This window comes from Coccinella septempunctata, chromosome 3 (genome assembly GCF_907165205.1).
Source record: "Coccinella septempunctata chromosome 3, icCocSept1.1, whole genome shotgun sequence".
Lineage (NCBI taxonomy): Eukaryota > Metazoa > Arthropoda > Insecta > Coleoptera > Coccinellidae > Coccinella > Coccinella septempunctata.
Genome location: NC_058191.1, coordinates 6469218 through 6488020, shown reverse-complemented (window position 1 = coordinate 6488020; position 18803 = coordinate 6469218). Strand labels below are relative to the sequence as shown.

At 36.1% G+C, this 18803-nt stretch overlaps 1 protein-coding gene across 7 annotated transcripts in view; it reads left to right on the top strand.

Annotated features, from left to right (window-relative positions):
* Positions 1–18803, top strand: part of LOC123310231 (leucine-rich repeats and immunoglobulin-like domains protein 1) — a 199105-nt gene that overhangs the window by 105442 nt on the left and 74860 nt on the right. For all 7 annotated transcript variants that reach the window (XM_044893685.1, XM_044893687.1, XM_044893681.1 and 4 more), the window contains exon 3: positions 11463–11499. The gene's annotated coding sequence lies outside the window, so the exon portion shown is untranslated. The remainder of the gene's footprint in view (positions 1–11462; positions 11500–18803) is intronic.

Below are 18803 nucleotides of genomic sequence, written 5' to 3'. Positions count from 1 at the left end.
GATAAATTGAATATTAATTCTTCGAAATTGATATAGATCAATTTCAATACAGATAGCTGTATGGAAAAAAAATGTCTGATACATTTTGGAGATTCAGTTGTTGCATTGTCACAATTCATATCAATATTTTTACAGAAGGTAATTCAACTTTCGTGTAGTTTAATTTAATTTTCTTATATTTATTTTATATACCTATCTGTTGAATTGTCGCAACGTAAGACCAGAATTGTTTGACATTTTGAAATCTGAATCTGGTAATTCTGGTACTAAATTTGCGAGAATTCTGCTGATGTATACATCGAAATAACGACCGGTAATCTACAACAATAGTTCAATATTTATTTTAGTTCATTTATTTTATAGTTACTTAGCTATTCGTTTTTTCCACTCAAATTCATCCATTCATCTACGGCAGAAATGATTCTTCTGTTCATCCAAATGCCAAAGATGAAAATTTCCTTAGGATCTTATGTTCATATCGACAAAACGCGTACATAAACCGTTGGTAAGGCAAATAATTCTCATCAGTGTTTTTTGCATTAGAACGTGGATACTAAGCCTGACTCGACGTCGCTGCGGCAAAGGTTGGAACATTTGCATTATAAAAGACACTCCGATATCTTGATGTTTGGAATAAGCGAATGCTATGGAAACTGAACAATTCCATTTCTTGTGGAGTTTCCAGAGGAATTTATGCGCCCTCAAACATTAATTCCGCCCGGCTTTTATTGTTCATTCAATTAAAATTTCTGGGAGGGGATATTACTCCCCCTTTTAATACGTTTTTACTGCCAACGGGGAATGTTTACGGACACATTAGTTGAGAATTAGCACACGTTGATCAAATTTGCCGACGTGATGTGGTGGGATAGGATTTGAATTGTGAATGATCTCAGTTAAGTTCCAAGAATGTAGGCGGATCATCAGTGGTCTTCCCCCTTCGAAAGGAGATAATGTGGTTCGAATTTTATGTTTATTAAAGTAGAAGTTAGATAAGATTCCTATTGATTTTAATTTCATCGAATGCTCCTGAGATTTAGAACGATTTTTTGGTGCCTTTTGGCTAAAAAAAAATTCAAATAAAATAATTCATTTTACCCATCTCGAACGCGCTCCCACCTCTACGATTTTGACACGCATGTTGAATTTCATTTAATTTTTCTTCGTCACTGTTATTTGGAGATTTTGGAAATTTGCGTGTGCAAGTGCCTGTACCGAAACCATAGATAGGACGACACTCCGCCTTTTTTTATATCATTGGAACTTCAGCCTTCCTTCATCCCTTACTACCCCGGTTTAAGTTCCACTCCTACTGCTGAAGCACCCCACTGGCGTGGATACTCAGGGGGTGCCAACGCACTTTGGAGTGGCGAAAAACTTCCTTCATCCGTTCCTACCCCGGTTTAAGTTCCACTCCTACTGCTGAAGCATCCCGCTGGCGTGGATACTCAGGGGGTAAAGAACGCACCTAGGGGTGAGCTGTCGGAAATCTGTGCCGTCTCGTTTCATCCCCACACCTGTCTGAGGTCCGATACCTGTCCGTTAAGTGAGCGTCTTAGGTTTTGGCTGGCCAACACGTTTGAGATCGGATCCTGTTTCATTCCGTCCGTTTTGCCCTGTAAATTCACTGATCTCGAGTCTTCACTGTACGAATTTTATAATAGTGCCATTTGTGTTTCCTTGTACTAGTCGACAAATATAATTTGTGTACGTTGATTTTGACTTTCACTGGTTGTCGCTAACACCCCAGAAACCGAGGAACCTTGTTTTCGTCTCGTAGCTACCAGGGTAGGTTTGCTATTTTCCCTTTAAAGAATAGTTGGCGCTCGAGTACCCCGAGAAAAAGGCGTTACCAATTAAATTAATTACGAAAACGCCACTCAAACAAGCGATTCCTAAATCTCTGAATCTGTATATGTAACATATTCATCAGGTCCGTCAAATTGGAGACCCGCCTATGGCATTCTGACAAGAAAAAAAATAGAATTTTATGCTACAAAAATTTTTGTGCCCATGCAAAAATTTTGTGCCCGTATATTTCCCGAGATATTACGACCTTTCCGATAGACCCCAACTTGACGCTGAGACCCGCCTATGGAAACTCGAAAAAAAAATATGATGATAATTTTGTGAAGTAAAAAGAAAATTTTGTGCCCGTATATTTTCCGGGATGTTTAGACTTTCCTGATGGGTCTACTACTTGACGCTGAGACCAGTTATGGAATTTCGAGAAATCAATATTGGAAAAATTTTGTGCCAATTTTTCCGAGATATCCCGACATTTTCGATGGGTCCCGAACTTGAAGCAGAGTTCCGTCTATGGAATTTTAACAAATAAGTATCGGAAAAATTTTGTGCCCATTTTGAGCCGTAAAAAAATGTTGTGCCGGTATATTTTCCGAGATATTCTGTATCTCTAAAACTATTCGTCATATGACTCTCAGATTCTGCACTTCAGAATGACTCTGAATTTGAACAATCTCGCTGAAGCTCCCGACATCCCGACAATGCTATCCTCATTTTTATTTTTCATTCCATCACTTGGCGAAATTCCTTCTGATGAAAAATTGATCCGATAAAAAGGCTCTTCTGCTTCCACTGTTGATGTAACAAGATTATTATCGGAAATCCACATACCGCCCCGGCGAACACGATTCAACTGGCTTTGTTGAAATAGTCATCAGGCCAGCTTGAAATGCCTCCATCAGAAAAGGGCTCAAGGGGACGTTCCACAAATAACCTTTTTATATTCATTCGCGACAACAAACTCGTCCGCGGACGTGAGAAAAACTCGGCCGACCCAACGTTACTCGCTACGTGTGAACGTGCGCCTGCCTGGTGGCAGAAGTTTTTAATTTTGAACGTTCACCTTAATTTATCTCATTGTCGATTCTCTTTGCATGTTTGCGCTGGTCGGATAAAATGGGTTTGCGGGATGATTAATTGAAGACAATTCGTTAACAGATGCTTCGGTGGGACCGCAAAAAAATATCCGGCGGTTTTCAGAATAATTTCACTGCGAGTCTAGTGTGCTCATCCCGAGGTTCATACACACATTTTTTTGCAACTGGTCAAAATAAACTGTTTCACCAAAAATCTCCTATGGCCTCTTGCACCATTTCATCAATAGGGAATACTCCTTCTGACGAAAATGACATTTTGAAATAACCATTTCAACCGTTTGCAAAAAAAATTATTTTAAGCACTTAAAAATGAAAAATAAAAAAGGGTATTTCAAATTTGAAGCTTTTCATGTCAATTGCACAAGTTGGCAACATCGACTGAAATATGCCTTGATAATAAAGGACAACAAATACATCATCTTGATGAGCTAGACAAAGATGGCTGTCTATGAAGTCTGCGACGAACGAGGAAGGTCGTAAAATTTTATGGGATTTTTATGGACGGTTGCAATTGAAGCTCGCCAGTAAGTAGGCGCCTGTAAATCAACAGCTGTTATTTTATAAACAAGCTGATCGGCCATTGTTCTTTTCATTGTCTGGTAGACGTTGTTGCCAAATCGTAAACTCGGAACCAAGCGATTTAAATTTTAAAACCCCATATTTGAAGAATGATTTTGAATAGTTTCCGCGGTGCATTTGAAAAAATCATGAATGAAACTCATAATTAGCCAGTTTAAACTTGCATATGCAGTGATAACCCAAATTGAGGAGAATTCCCCATTGCTTAAACCAAAGACATAGAGAGATTGACTGAGCATTCCCTTTCCATCTGTGCATGAAATACGATCAAAAAAAGTGGCAGGTAGAAACTGAACATCAGGTCTTTTTCTCGAATTTTCATTGGTTCACACTTACGTCTGTGTCAACAGAAAAGAGACAGGTAATGGCCTGACGATCTGTCTTTCTATAAAAAAGTCAATTTCATGCTGGTATTGCTCAGTCCATGTCTCTATGTCTATTGCTTAAACCATATGACATAAAAAGTCTATGGAATAATCGTGGTTTTAGAATCATTGTTCACTTGAACGGTGGAAACAACCAGAAACCAAGTGACAACTGACCATGTGTGTAAAAAATGCATTTATAAGTTTAAAAACACACCTATGAAATTGATCTAAATTATTCACATAATTTGGTCCAAGTGGCCACTGGTGGTTTAGTGGAGTAGCGAGTAATGGGGAATTCTCCTCATTTTAGGTTATCACAGCATATGCAAATTTGAACTGAATAATTATGAGTTTCATTCATGAATTTTTCAAACACACCGCGGAAACTATTCAAAATCATTCTTCAAATATGAGGTTTTAAAATTTGAATAGCTTCGTTTCTAGTTTACGATTTGGCAATAGCGCCTACTTAAAAATAAAAAGAACAATGGCTTGTTTATCAAATAATAGCTGTTCATTTACAGCCATCATAAGGCGCGTACTCACTGGCAAGCCTCAACAGCAACCGGCCATAAAAATCCCATAAAATTTTTCGACCTTCCTCGTTCGTCCCAGACTTCAAAGATAGCCATCTTTGTCTATCTCATAAAGATAGTGTATTTGTTGTTCTTTATTATCAAAGCATATTTCAGTCGATGTTGCCAACTTGTGCAGTAGAAACAAAACGCTTTAAATTTTAAATACCAATTTTTATTTTTCATTTTTGAGTACTTAAAATAATGTTTTTTTGGTAAACGGTTGAAATGGTTATTTTAAAATATGACGTTTCAAAGATATTTCATAAAAAATACATCATTTTCGTCAGAAGAAGTATTCCCTATTCAGTACCTTAAACCGACGCTTAAACACCTATTGACCTACTCGACTGAATTCTTGAGTGTTCACACCCTCTTGAGTGGACCGGATACATTACCGAACTTTAAAAAAAAATGAACAAGGTAGTATACACTCTGCGATGACAGAGGCGAGTACTAAGATCTGAGTTCACTTTGGAATTTCGATAAATGGATACCCACACAAAAATTTTATTTTTCGGGAAGCTGAGTATGCTTTCGAGGAAGTAGATGCTAACCATTGTTTCGGTCTTATTTGACCTAGCATTTAGCAATACAACTCTACTTTCTTTTTGTTGCTTTAATATGAAGACATTGTAATTTTTTGATATTTTATAATTAAAATGTGTTTACAGAATTAGTTTTAGGTATGTCTTAATAATCTCGGAAGACAGCTTGTGATTTTTATAGATTTTGGTGTGCAAGGATCTTGTGATATGGCCAATATTTTGGTGATATGTATTCAGATTGTTGTCAGATATTTCCTTTCTCCGGAATGATAATGGACTTTGTTATTTCAAATGGGTTTGTATTTTTGTGGATTCAGAGCTGGAAGATCTTGCACGGACAATGTGTTCTGTATGAAACAGATAATTGAAAAAAGAAGTTCAGTTAACCTAGCAACGCATATTTTATTCGTAGATCTAACCAAGGCTTATGATTCAATACCTTGGTGTATGCTATGGGAAACACTACAGAACACAAATATAAACCAGACTTTGATTGGGGCATTGAAGAATCTATATTATGGCTCAACATCTAGAATTAAAATAGGAAATAAATTGTCAAGTCCATTTTATGTCAATAAGGGCTTACGACAGGGATGCACCATATCAACCACTTTATTTAAAGTATATATAAAAAATGCTTTAATGCAATGGAAGCGAAAATGTTCTGGGATGGGTATACCCCTGAATGATACAAACATTTACACCTTACAGTTTGCGGATGATCAGGTAATAGTCGCAGGAGACAAGGAAGATCTGGAATATATGACACGCAAACTGAAAGAAACATATGAATATTGGGGATTAGAAATGAACCTAGAAAAAACCAAATACCTTTGTATAGGAGACGATAAGAGTGTACTGGATATTGGGGGTGTAGAAGGCATACAACCTTGCGAGGAGTACAAGTATTTGGGAGTGAAGTTCGACACAAGCGGCACAGATGACAATGAGATAAGATCTAGAGTAACAGCGGCAAGAAAAGTGATTGGCTGTTTGAATGGAATATTGTGGAGCAAAAACATAACTAGATCACGAAAGTACAACATCTACAATACAATGATCAAAAGCCAATTAACATATGGGTCCGAGACATGGAGACTGACAGAAAGAAATAAGAAGAGGATAGAAGCTGCAGAGATGGACGCGTTGAGGAGATCGGCTAGAATATCAAGAATGCAAAGAATAAGAAACCAGGAAGTACGTAATCAAATGGGAGTAGAAGGCACAATCATGGATGATATAGAGAGAAAACAACTGATCTGGTATGGACATGTTCAACGGATGGGACAAACACGATTACCGAAACAAATAATGGAGTGGATACCAAATATAAAAAGACGAAGAGGAAGACCAAAGAAAAACTGGTTGGAGGGAATACGAAAAGCAATGAGCGATCGAAACTTACAAATAGGACAATGGGAAGATCGCAAACAATGGAATCTAGGCATCGGACAACGTCGTCGCGCGTTTTAAACCGATATATATATATATATATATATATATATATATATTTGTCCAATAGACGTTTCCAGTCCCGATACGTTTGTAAGGCGACCTGAGACCCACATGATCCGAATGTTTTCTTCGAGTATATATGATGAAATAACGTTATTGAGAATTATAACTCCTTAGGCACACTTAGAGGGGAAAAGAATTCCTTCATTTAAAAAAGTAGCATAATCGATAATATTTTCCAAACCCGAGACATTGCACCAACTTTACAATCCCACATATACTCCAGCGGTAAATATTGCCAACGTTCACGATCCCGGCGCTGTTGCCAGTCTGACGGGACTGAAGCAGACAATTTCGATGCATATAATGACGCGAAAAAGTAGGTGTTACGGCAGAAATTCATATATGTGTGAGTTTGTTGAGAAAGAAGTATTGTCTCAATATTCTCATGAAGCAAATTCCTTTTTAACAGATTCTTCCCAAATTTTGATCCATTAATAACATACCTAACCTTGAGAGGCTGTATACATAAAATGATTTTAATAAAATATGGAAAATTTATTTTTAGCTTCCTTCTGAAATCTACAAGGGGGTTCCTGAAATTCGTGCAAGTACTCAAACTATCATAAAAATGAGACAAAAATCAACAAAATATATTGAAACACTGTTTACAAAAATTGAGATCTAGAGAGCGAAATATGAATTATTTTAATATTCCAGAGCCAGACTCATCACACCTAATTCAACGTGTTCAGTTTCATCATATTATCTTGTATGTCGAATTGAAAATAATTGTTTCACTTTCCAAGAAGTCCGTGCCAAGCCCAGAATTCCTCCTCTAATGTATTTTCCAAATTGAAATAAAAAACAGAAAAATCTAATTCATTCCTATAAATATCGCGTCAATGACTAGGTATGAGATGTGAAATATTCCAAAACAAACTTTAAAACGACCAGAATAATCGTAATAGCTTTCCTCGATAGGTACAATCATTCATTAATGCGAAAGACTGAAATGAAATAACACGAACAAAAATGAGAAAATTGATTACTGACGTTCAAATTCCGTTAATATTATTTTGAAAGTTTTGCGAAATGAGAACCGAAACACATCTATCACGTTGAATTCTCCGATGAGATAAAGCCTTCCGATCCATTTTGCCATTGTTTCTTAATAGATCACAAAAATTCATCATTCAATTGAATGCATTCAATTGGTTTCTCGTCTGGATATCCTCCTTATAAACCTCCTTCAATTTTACCCACAAAGAATTGTATAGAAGGTTCAGATCTGGTAATCCATAAGGTCATGGTTCCCAGTTGGGCATCCTGGACCAATTCATTAAATTGGATAGGTATTGTCCAGGCCATTCCTTACTTTGAAAATGTATTTCTCCGATTTTTATGCTCTGTGGTATGCCAGGAGAAATATTTTGTGGAAAGTTAATATTATACAAATGCGAAGGACTAAGGGAGATGATTCCTCGATGAAAATAAGCAGGGGTAGTTCCTAAAAATTTTTTTTGAAATGGACCTCCCATCAAAGATACAGCCTTTGGAAGGCGATGCCGAGTTTATAGTTTTTGATTTTTTTACGGGTTCTAAAAAACACTGAGTCATAAACTATACATAATATGAAGCACTAAGTATATATTGTTACTCACACAATTTTTTAGATCTAATAACTTCATTATGAAGGGTTGAACATAACAACCTATGCCTAACTAAATTTGACCACATATCTGGAAACAGCAATAAATCTGCTACATGATGAGAATTCGTGTGTACGAAAAAATTTCTTATTGCGGGCTTGGTAAGGGGATGGGATGAATATCACGATTCTGAAGTGAATAAAATTAAGCCTATTTTTCCAATGGTTTTATCAATGAAAAATTATTAATTATGGATATGTTTTCTTTTCAACAAAAAATACCCCATTTAGATTGCTTCCGAATCACATATAAGCTTTTATTCTTGCTGCTAGTCTTCTTCCATTATATTTATTTATTACATAATTTTGTTTCCAGTAGAGGACAAGCCTATAAACTCGAAGGTTATAGATTACATACATGCATACATAAACTGTGTGGATAAACGAAAATGAAAGCGAAAAATACAAAACTGAAATATCATATACAAAAAAGAAAAAAAAATTAGATATAACACCACAGTTCCTCACAGAGAGGACTTCTACCTGTCATAACTGTTTTTGAAACCGTTTACCGAGGTCGATTGCACTACGCATTCAAGGAGACGGTTCCAGTTGTGAAATATACGGTTAACGAGAAACATATGAATATAATGGCTAACAAGATAACAACGAAAAACTCGACACATTCCAAACCTTAATTTGATTGAATGATTGAATATTAAAATTTATCAGATGGAAATCATGAATTTATCTGCAAAATCAAATAACCCAAATGAATAAACTAAATTTTAATGATATAGATTTTATGAAAACATGTAAAGAAAACAAATTACTACTAGTACTTATACTCGTAATGATTGCTCGAAATGCCACCGCCTTGTTCAATACATTTTATACATCGTTTTTGTAGTGAATCTGTAACCCTGCGAAGTTTCTGACGCATTTCAGCATAACACAATGTTATTCTTTTGATCAGGACCTCTCGAGTCTGAACGCTAATTTAATAAACTTTTTCTTTCAAGGTGTTCCAGGCATAAAAATCCAAAGGCGTAAGGTCGGTGCCTCTTTGTGGCCATCTTACGTTGACCCTCAACTCATGTTGAAAATGAGAAACCATGGTCGCATGGGAGTTTTCTCTTTTCCATACATGGGTTGAGGGTCAACGTGTGGTTGGCAGTCATGAGAGGTGAACTTTTCGGACGAGTAATATTTCCCGATCCGCTTGATCCAAAGCATCTTGACAGACATATTGGAGAAAATGTCTGGTTTCAAATAAATGGCTGCCCAGCTCATAATAGCCGGAATGTACGGCACTAAATAAATCAATATTTTGGGGTGCAATGGATTGGAAGGTACATTCCGGTAAGATGGCCAACAAGAAGCCCCGACCTTACGCTTTTGGATTTTTATGTCTGGAACACCTTGAAAGAAAGAGTTATCACAATATTTTGAATAGAATCTGAGTGGTGTTATTGAATTCTTTTCGTATGCAAACTAGATTATCACACGTCAGCTCAAGCTAATTCAAATATCTATATTAAACTTATATTAGGTATCACATCACTCTGTAAATTAACTTGTACCTATAGGCGAAAACCAATCGTGTAACTGAAAGTCCTCTGATTTTATAATGATTTTTATGTGTATTTTTATAAATGATTAAATTGAAAGTTTGACTGAGGAATACCCTTCCACCTCCTGAACTGAAAATTTCGAATTGTTAGTTCGGGATACTCGGGTAATTTCCAATATTTCATCTCTATGATTCAAACAAAAATGAAGTTGCTGAAAAATACTTGTACCAGAGATAGAGTTTTCAAGAATAGTTTTTCAAGAATATAAGGACTTCATACTGAAAAAAACCTTTTTATCACTGTGGTAGGAGTAAAAAATCTCCATTGCTTTTGTATATTGATCTTCTGAAAAATTTCTGGAAAAGAGCTCCTGTCAAGTCAACCAAATATAACTACAATGATGTTCAGGAAATTCGTAAATTCGTAAACACGACAGAGGGTCAAGTAGGGTGTGGTGAAAATACAATTTTTGTGCATAGGATCCTAAACGTGCCAGTGCTCCTGAAATTAGGTCGACTCACTTCACTTAATCGGGCTTGTATAAGTTTCCATACGTGTGCTATTATAGTTCGTATACGAAAAGAATCCAATAACACCACTTCAATTCAATTCAAAATATTGTCATTGAATATATCTCATGACGACTGTTCATCATACCGGGATCGTATAAGTTTTCTTATAGTACATTTGAGGTGTATAAATCGAAAAGATGACAAAATAAATTCTCAAGCTCTTCAACTGCAGCGTTGTCAAATTTTCGGACTAGATGCGTCGGTCAACTATGCGGATTATATACATCAAGTTCATGTCGCTCGAAGCGCCCTCGCACTGGCCAAACCCTGAAGTTTTCTGTATATAATAACGAGTATAACCGACTTTTCAGACCCACCTGAAAATTCACCCCTAGCATCCCCTAACCCCCCTTATAACGATTCTATGGTCGAACGTTACCAGACCCGGAGCCGGGTCTGACAACGTCACTTTTGGACTGAAAAGTCGGTCGAGTATACCGTTTTGGGTCTGTATATGCGGTCGAACAAATCTATATATATATATATATATATATATATATTGTATTTTTGCCTTTTGAAATCCTTAAGTACTATTTGATATTTTTCACATAACGTTCCCTATACCTAAATACCATAATTTCGTAGTTATAGCTACATTGACATTACCCTTGCCGAAGTTGAAATAATACATTTGGAGCATCTCCTCTAATCTTATTCATTGTATATGTATTATTTAACATACCTAGTTTTTCTACTACTCAAATATGAACATACCTAAATATTTGTGGATTATTCAAATTAAACGAGTTTATATTTTAACTTCGGTAAAACTTATAAAAATGTAGTTATGACTACGAAATTATGGCAGTTAGGTGCAGGGGACATTATATGAAAAAATATTGAGTTCTTCTAAAGGATTTAGAAAGACAAGAGGTACGAACGTAAATGGTTATAGATATGCGCATTTAGCGGCATACTTCTGATTCAAAACCGACAGAAACCTACTCTCAAATATTGTTGACAGAATCCTTATCATTACCACGGATCAATTGAAAAAAAAACTGTTAAACTAATTTTAAAGCAACAAGCTGTACTCTTCTGACACTAACTCGGCCCATTTTACGTGCCTTTCCTGCACTTGCCACACTTCAAAGGACAGAACTTTTCATTCGATTAATTTTATCCAACCCGGTATCAACAGTCAATGGTGTTTCATTTAACACCTCTTACCTCAGACAAATTGACCGCCAATGGTCTGCATTCGACTCTATTGAACCTTTTCTTTCTTTCTTTCCAGATATTGACTGCTATGCACTTCAACGAAATTCAATTTGGTGAGTACGAAGAACGTTCTTTTGTGAGGGGTTCTCCAATTTCCAGTTTACGTCGAGATATACGGCCTCGTAAAAGCCACGGACTTTGTCATTATGGACGTTATAGTCGTTATACATTTACCGTGTCGAAATGTGTTTCAGTGCTATTTTATTCTAGTTTTATTGACCTCGGAAACCTTCACCTTTCTTCAAAGGAGCCCAGAATAGGACGTGAATAAATTTGCAATGCATCCTGTCGAATTTTGAATGAAATAAGTTATAACATGCATTCAAAAAAAATGCGTCGTCAAGTAGGTTATGTTATTTTGTCGTTAATTCGTGTCTGAACGTAATTCTTGGCTTCTGCTGTACGATGTCACAGATAAATTGTCATGTTAGCGTTCTGGATTGTTGCATTAAGGCCATTAAGGCAAGTAATACCTCAAGAATCCCCATTCAAAAACGGCATTCACTAGTTCTCAATTTCGCTTTCCATTTTATACGTAAAGCTTTGCTTTTTTTCACATTGAAGTTAAAGGACGTCTTGATGTCAACCCGTCTCTTTTTTTCCAATTTATTTGGTTTTTTATGAGAAGAAAAACTTGAACTTTGGTGTCTATAAAACTTGTTTTCTCAATAATTTTTCGACGGTTTTTCAACATATTTCCATAAAAATAGCGGCAGGGTGATATATACCAAACTTAGGCTGAAATTCAGAAATAACTGAAAATTATTCATCAGTGTCAGTTCGTAATTCAGGCTATTGCTCAAAGATGTGGCACATTTCCTTATTTGGGGTAGCATCCGTAAAGCAACCAATGTCGATCGTCTTAATCCCGAATCGTATGCTACTTTCTCTTACCTTCTTGTCAGCATCCTTGACAATCAAATGATGAAAAAGAATAAACAGCAAAAATTAAACGTGAAACGTAAGAAGTCAGAAGATATTTATCTTGACGTCTATTATGCCTGCGAAGACTCTCACTGCTCATTAAAAATGATTTGTTTTCATTTAATTACTTCATCAATATGAATGTTTTCGCATCTGTTGTTCAGGTTTTATTTTAATTCATTAAATTTTCTACGCTGAAAAAACTTATGTTTATTTATTTTCAATTGTTGCATTCAATTTTAGAACGAAAAATTTTTGAGAAAAAATGAAAAGATTGATAAGACCTTTCATCACTAGCCTGCAATTCTTCTCATGCCTGCCTAGATATTGATGGTACTCTTCTTATTCCCCATATTTCTTTTGACGTTGTTCCCTGACAGCCATAAAGACGTCACACTTCCATGTGTTCAGTAGAATTAAAACAGAAGTGTGATGAAACAATTACATGCAGGAAATAGGTATCAGTTCGCAGCCAAGATATCCGATACGCCAAATGTCTTGCCTCAAGAAGTGGGTGTTCAAGCTAACCTTGAAGTTTTTATGACCATTTACTAGAGCTCATATGTTCATTCGAATTTCTTCTTTATTCGGGAGTAATGAAGTGAAAATAGCTACCTGGATATTTTCTACTGATTTGGTCATTGCTCAATATCAATTAATGTTGACGATTGTTTCTTGTCAAGTCTGTCAATGAAATTGTATTTTTTGTCTCAATTTAAGAATAAATGGACCATTTCTATTCCATCAAGATAACATTCTACATATTGTTTTGATCGAGGTTTAGATTGAAAGCTTATAGAAGGGTACGTCCATTTCTTATATTCATTATTCAGCGAGTCTCATCTCAAGGGATATACCAGTCAAACTATAACGCGTGGTTTCTTCATTTTCTCAATCCTAACATTTCAGAAAATTTATTTCTTTCTTGTATGACTTGACCGATGGAGAGAATTACGCTAAATTTTGAAAACTAGGTATTGATCATCGCTTTTTGTTTGTGAATTTTTCCAATTATAATAAATGCGAGGAAACACTTAAAAAAAAAAACACCTGTACGAGTATTCACTAGAAAGACTGAAAACTAGTACTCATTATTTGCCTGAGACCCACTTTTCTGGCAGATTTGCCTTAAAAAACCACAGTGAAATGAATTTCATTAATACCGAGGTGAAAATCACTATTTTTCGCTACCGATGAGTTGAATCGATACTATCCACCTCTGGCCAGTGTTCGTGGCTAACCCTACTTCACCTCAGACTGACTGGATTAGTTTACATTTACCTTTGGTAAACATGTAAAATCATAATTTTCTCTGCACATGAGGATAACATTGGAGGATCTTAAAATTTCATGGGAACACTCTGTAAGGGAAAAAAAATATACCTAAGCATTTTTCATTATAAATTTAGAACAAATGAAGGTATCGAGAATCGAGCGATGTTGTGTTGGAGGACTTGCAAGAGCAGAACTTTTTTTACAATAAACCGAATTTCTATCTGGTATAGTTTGGAAGATAGTGATGAGCATCGAATTTGTCACCACCCTATATTGATGAAGCCTCTCGCAGTCCGATACTATTCAGAAACAAAGGTAATCTTAGGATTGATCTTCTGACTCTATTAATTATGGCAGAAATACTTCACCCATGTGTAAAACTCGAGGAGTTTTTCAGACAACTGTGGTTTCATCTCTTTCGGATTCAAAAATGAACCTTGCGAATTTCGGATCCTTTGTGAGTTAGTTTAGCATGAAAAACTTGGTAAGGTCAAAGCGGAAACGGTGCAAGAGGGGTGATGCTACAATTTCCAGATACCTGCATAAATTCTTGCTATGATCGGAGCTCCAAGGAGAGCGTTCCAGAAGGAAATTGCTCACATTCGGATCGAGCCCTTATATGTGTTGCATTGGAATTTGAACGTTCACTTCAATCGGTTTGAAACGGTATCATGTTGCAACTTCGAAAGCTTGTCGCGGAAATTGGTGTTTCTGTGGAAATACAGCGTATCAAGAACTGCCAACATACGTACTAGATGATTTCAGATGCTGCATCGTAAAGTTAGACAAACTTACCTACACAAAACTGAATTTGAAATAATTCGATATTAAAAAAAAAATAGGTTTCATGTTTTTGAGGGTGAGTATTTTTTGCTTACGGTATTTGGTACTCGAAATGAATAATTCTGGAAAAGGTGGACATATCATTATATGAAATGTTCTAGACGAAATTGACAGAATCATCAAAAAATACGTTGTGAAGTTGATATTTTTTAGGCTATCGGCCTCCATGATTAATATGATATAGGTATTTTGTAGGATAAGGACAAAAATACCAAGCTGGATTTTGTCTACTTTATATTCAGCAAAGTTTCGCTGAGGTTTCTCACCTGCTCCTTCAGGCCTACAAAATGTTTCAAAGCATAAAACACCAGACAACAATAACAGACTTCTATTTTTATCTCTTATAACAATCAAATATCTCAATCTATAATTCATCCAAAATTAAAATTACTAGTAGGTAGGTACTTATTCATTTCAAATTCAACTGACAGTGATAGGTAATATAAGAAATGACGAATAATAACCTCACTTTATTCTAACAACTTTGGATTTTCTTCTTGTCAGCAAAAAATCTCAAGCAACAACACAATAACAATAATCTCATTTCAATCTTTTATTCTCTTCGTGTGTTCATATTTTATTAAAATACTGTTATTCAATTTGCCAAGGTGTTCGGTATCTCTAGTATATTTGGTTTCCTGTGATCTTTTTCTATATCATTTTTATATTTGCAAAATCTATTTTGTTCCTGGTTTTTGTACATATATAAGTTATTTTCATGTTGTTTAGTTCTAGTTTCTAATTATTGTTTTGTGTGTCCCACATATACCGCACCCAAGATCAGGTGTTGCAGATAAATTGGTATGTGGAACCGAAAAATTCAGTCAGATGTCTTTCGACTCTCTTATGAAGTACAAAATAAGTGCTTCAACAACATATTATTTAAATCAATTAAATTAAGTGTCCCCTGTTACCATCAAGATGATATCATGAGGATCACTGAGTTTTTAGATTTAGATCTAGAGCATTCACTACACGAATAATTCACGAACTCCTTCAAAAGATTTCAGAGTCTAGTGCAGAAACAGAAGATTATAAAACCATACGAAAAAAAAAAGCAGAAAAGAAATCCTACAAAGACCCTGACCTTTCTCATATAATAAGATGGGAGATAAAAATTGAAAATACAGAGCAAGTGTTTTACACTTTGAAGACGGTGAAAAATCTTTTAGCGATTTGAAAGATGAAGTAGGTTAGAAACAATAAAGCAAACAAGACCCAGCTTGCAATTTTTGTCCTGTAAGTATCCCACATACCTATGTAATACTTTGTAATGTTCAATAATCTCTTTAAAAAACAAGGCACTTGAAAACTATATGTTCCTAATAGGAAGTCTGCTATGGTTTAGGTACAGCGAATTTTTTTTAATATGGTTGTTTTCAAGTAATTCTATGCATATTTCAGTGGAAAACTCAATATCATATTTTGCTAGGCGAATCATTTGAATACCCAATGAAGGCAACAATTAAACGTCTACGAACTTGTCATCAAATTACTCATATTCGAAATATTTTATCACTTGTTTGTTCGATTGAGACAGAAACAAAAGCTGAACGCTTCGAGATACACAGCAATATCTAAAACGAGTTCAACTATCATTCAACACGTGTCACTGATAAATCTAATTTGTCATTAGTGTTACAAAGAAGGTACTATTGAGATACCTGTGCTGCCGTCCGAACAGCAAATCCAAGAACGTATCTACATAAATTTAGGTTTTGACATTTTTGGTTTTATTGGATTCTTGGAAGGGTAGTCACATTCTGCAGCCACTGCATGCATCCGACCCACTACCGAAACCATATCTTTATGCGTAGGCTTGTGTCGGCGAACGGTCAGTATACTGGAAGCCGTCAGAGTTAGCTTATGATTTTTCTTTCAAAAATGCCTCACGTTTGCCCAAACAATAAACTTGTTGACATGATTTTAATTTATGGTGAATCCAAAAAAGTGTCAGTGCGGCGTACAGGTTGTACAGAAGACAACTTCCGTTATGAAATCACCCAACACCTCGGATGTTCATAAACTTGGTGCAGAGATACTGGACGTTTGCACGAATCCTGGGGAGCAAATGTTGCCATGCCTGCCACATCGCAAATGGCAGAAATCGAGGAGCAGATTCTGGACATAGGAGGAACAACCGACAGCAAGTACAAGGCTCGTCGGAGTGAGCCACAGTAGAGTTTGGAAGACACTAAGACAGGAGCAATTGTACCCCTACCATTTCCAGAAAATTCAAGCACTCCAACCAGAAGACCATCCTCGAAGAAAAGAATTCTGCCTGTGGCTTTTAAATCACCAATATCTAACAACATCCATCCTATTTACTAACGAAGCCACTTTCACAAGAAATGGATTAAACAATTTTCACAATACCCATGTATGGTCTACAGAAAATCCTCACGCTATCAGAAGAACAGATTACAACAAAGGTTTTCCTTGAAAGTCTGGATCGGACTCATGTGTGGGATGCTTATTGGGTCATTTTTTCTACCACCACTACTGTCAAGTGAAGACTTACTCCATTTTCTCCAGAACCATTTGCCAGGATTACTAGAAAATGTTCCTCTCAATATTCGACAGAGAATGTGGTTGTTACTAGATGGAGCACCAACCCACTTTCGAAGAAAAGTTCGAAATTATTTAAATAATGTGTTCCCGAATAGGTGGATAGGACGTGGTGGATCCATTTTTTGGCATACACACTCCTCGGATCTGTACCCTTGTGATTTCATCCTTTGGAGTAATTTGAAAACGTTAGTGTACAGTGACGGTGAGGTGAATAGTGCGGACGAACTAAGACAACGCATTGAAAATGCTTGTGAAATTATTCGTGGGCAAACTGATGTGATAGTTGCTGCATGTAACCATACGTTATTGCGCCGGGCAAGACTTTGTGTCCATCAAAAGAATAGTGATCACTTCGAACACATTTCTGTGAAGAAGTCGGAGCAATTTTATCGGTGAGCTTATGAACTCTTTGTTTTCTTATACGGCCTTTCCATTGAGGTATTTTTCCTATGCTTTGTTCTAACTTTCATAATTATACCTTTCAGAAAAAATCGCCTTATAAATTTTTAAAAAGAATTTGCTATTAAGTCTTGTGCCAAGAAGAAATCGCAAAGGAAGCCGAGCACTTCATTTATTTGGTAAAAACATTCTGACTATATAAATCCATATGACATTGTGATTCATCACAGGTAATGTATCCTAACAGACAAATTCTACGATCCAGAGTCGTATTAAGATATTGATGCCCAAGGCTTTTGAATGTTTTTTATATTGAATATTTTATATGAGCAACTGTCGGCGAAATGATCTCTTTTAATGAGTTCTACCTTCTATCACCTGTCAAAAAAAGCCTCGCCTTAAAAAACACCCTGTATAAGAAAAAGAGACGATTGAATAGAAACCCAGATACTGATATGATTTCTCATTTAAATTTATAAACTTTTTCATATCTCGATCACTTCATACCCCTTTCATAAAATTTGCAGCATTATTCCCATTCTTTTGGACGTTTTCTGTCGAAATTTCGTGAGTGTTTGTTTTGCTTGAATCATTGATTCATTATTGGAAATAACGAACCGAAACGCTCGTGCCCTCTGTGCGTTGGATGCACAACAAAGAACCTGAACCTGACTGAACAGACTACGACTTATATCTGGCAGCCTCTGGCATCCAATAGATATTTCCATTGCAAAATGCAGAACGTAGCCATAATAATGGTTCGTAGAGTAGAGGGCGAGCAACAAAAGATAACATTGGCCGCCTATCGAGAAGTGTAGGATAATGGCACGACTAGAATCCCCCCTGAAACGAGGTAACGAAGAAAAATCGAACACGAGCATAGATACAATAGAGCGCCGGCAAAAGTGAAAAATAGATATTCGAAACCGGCTTTCAAGGGGGAAGCGATATTTTCGAGCACGGCGAGTGCATTGAATAATTTTCATCGGATACAACGCCTTATCGGTGTTGCATATTGCAGCTTTCAGAAAGTATTTGCGACGTTGTATGTTTCCAGGGCTCAATGGAAAATTGTGGGAAATATGTATTGTGGAAACGAGCGTGGGACTTCGAGGGTTTTCCCGTCAGGTATTGTTGTTTGGAGAGCGGTTGAACAAAGAATATTGGAATTTTATATCATGAGCGTACCAACTGCTAGTGTTCCTTTTTTGATATTTTATTTATTTAAGAGGGGAAATATTTTTAAGAGAAATGTTCTACATTTACCTAATGTAGACTAGGAAATCGTTCATATCACCGAATGTTGAGGAATTTGAAATGAAGGTGAGAAGCTTATATTCACTCG